The sequence below is a fragment of the Lucilia cuprina genome, chromosome 4 (genome assembly GCF_022045245.1).
Source record: "Lucilia cuprina isolate Lc7/37 chromosome 4, ASM2204524v1, whole genome shotgun sequence".
NCBI classification, from domain to species: Eukaryota; Metazoa; Arthropoda; class Insecta; order Diptera; family Calliphoridae; genus Lucilia; species Lucilia cuprina.
In genome coordinates this window covers 93733481-93736039 of record NC_060952.1, presented here as the reverse complement: position 1 = coordinate 93736039, position 2559 = coordinate 93733481, and positions in this window count along the sequence as shown.

Here is a 2559-nt window from a genome sequence, read left to right as displayed (position 1 = left end):
TCTAGTTCAGTTCTAGTTCAGTTCTAGTTCAGTTCTAGTTCAGTTCTAGTTCAGTTCTAGTTCAGTTCTAGTTCAGTTCTAGTTCAGTTCTAGTTCTAGTTCAGTTCGGTGTCCCAAACATAGTTTTCTTTTCAAAAATGTCTCCTAAATACATTTTCCTATAGAAAAGTTTCTTCTTCTTTTTCTATAAAAAAACATATTTTTCTATAGAAAAATATGTCCCAAACGAAAAAAATCTCCAAAATTTATTTTTCTATTAAACACGTATTTTCTATAGGAAAATAGATTTCTATAGGAAACATGTGTTTATTTCTTACTTTTTTACTTCTAAAATACTCTTCTATTCTAAACAGATCCCCCAAAAATACTCTCGGCTGGTCCCGATCGTCTAACAACGGCACCACTTTTTAGTCCAGCAGCATTTGAGTGTGTAGCTGATGGCAATCCAATGCCTTCCTTTAAATGGGTGCAACGGTAAGTTTTGTGTTTCTTTTTAAGAAAACTTTATTAATATTCCATGGCATTTATTTTAGTGCGAGATAGTTTATTTTTGTTAAATAGTAACATTTGCAAAATATTATGAAATATCTATTCGTTTTTTTTCCCATTTACTAACTTCATAAATAATGTACGTGATCGCCTTTGGCCACTAACTATAAAGACATCGAAATAACAATAACAAATCGAGGGAACTAGGAAAAACTAAATTCATTTATCGAACGTGTAGATTATGGCGTTTCCATTAGAAGTTTTTATTTTCAGTCATGGCGGTTGTTTGTATTATTTTAGCGTTTTTGTTTTTTTTTTCTAACAAAACTTTGTTATTTTACATTTGTAGATTGAAAACATGTTGGTTTTTTTCGTGAAATAGAAAAAGTATTAGTTATATGAAGGAAGAATGTTTTAGAGGGAATAATAGTGCGGTAGTTTAATAACAATTTGTAAAATATTAAAAAAACAAATATTTAAGAGTTTGTTGCTTAAGTTAACCAATAGCTTACAACTTATTTTAGTACTAAGTTAAGCAACTTGATTTGTTAGCTTTAAAATAAGATTTTAAAGATTGAAATATATAATTTTCTGTAAGAGTTATAAAACTTTTTTCCAAAAGTGCTCACAATTAATATAAATCATACGACCCCTATAACTTTTACTTTATATTAACGATTTGCCTAAATTGTTAATAAAAATTTTAAGATATTTTTTATGAAATTAATATGAGATTTACTTCCTTTTGTAATTATATTATCTGTTGATTCTTTTGTTAAGTATTTTAAAATTATATCTGGATTAAATTCTTTACAAATTTTCAACTTTGTGGAAATGTGAGACATTTCTGCGAAATATTTTATTTTATTAAATATTATTTAATTTCTAATTAAAAATATCTAAATAATTTCTACAAATTACCACGTAATGAACATTTCTTCTGGAATAGGTATTTGTCTATTTAAAATTGTTTAAAACTTATTTCTTAAAAATCTGTTATTAACATATGTCTTATTACTTCAAAGATTTTCAAAGAAATTCTTCTTTTTCTTTTACCAAGTAATAATATTTCTAAAGCACAATTGTTTTCTTACAATTTATAACAATTCTATTTGAGATATTTCATTTTTGCATTACTAATTAGACAATCCTTAAACAGAAAAAAAGTAAATTCACAATTAGAATTTTTTCCATGTAACCCATGTTACATTCAGTAAAGGCAAATGGAAGACAAAGAAAAAACTACCATCACTCATACCTAAACAAACACTGTACATACTGTGTATGTTCGTAAAAGCTTACAAGCAGGATTATCCTTTAGATTTCCTTTTTTTCTTTAATATACTACCTACATATTTTACAATATTGAAAAAATCTACATGTGTTTGTTGAATACTTTGCCACTGTGTTTGTGTGTGTGTGGCATTGCTGTTGATGTCTGTATATTAAAAAAATATCCGGCTTAAGTCTATTTCTTAAAGGACTTTGTGGTTATAGTTATGAAGGTGTATGAGTAACGACATCATTTGTTATTTTTATTATTTTTATATTTTGAATTTCACAGTAACACGACGACGTTATAGTTAATTAATATGCAAAGCTGTGTTGGTTAATACTTTAACTAGTATTATTTTTACACACACACACTGTTTCATATAAACACTTTTACCACACGTTTTATTGTAGGGATTTATTTGTGTTACAAATCTGGGAAAATATTATAAGCAGAAAATTAATTTTCTTTGAAAATGTTTTAAATATTCAAATAAAACTCAATTTTGTTGGTTGTTAAATGTAATTAAAATTATTAAATTATATTTTAAACTTTTAAAGTTATACACAATTTTGTGGAAAAAACTAGTATTTAATATTAATCATACGTCACCAGTTTCAGAATAAATAGACAAAAAATTATCCCAATCACATCACATCACATTTTCAGTTTTAGTTCAGTTGCACTTGAGTTCTAGTTCAGTTTTAGTTCAGTTCAAGTTCAGTTCTAGTTCAGTTCTAGTTCAGTTCTAGTTCAGTTCTAGTTCAGTTCTAGTTCAGTTCTAGTTCAGTTCTAGT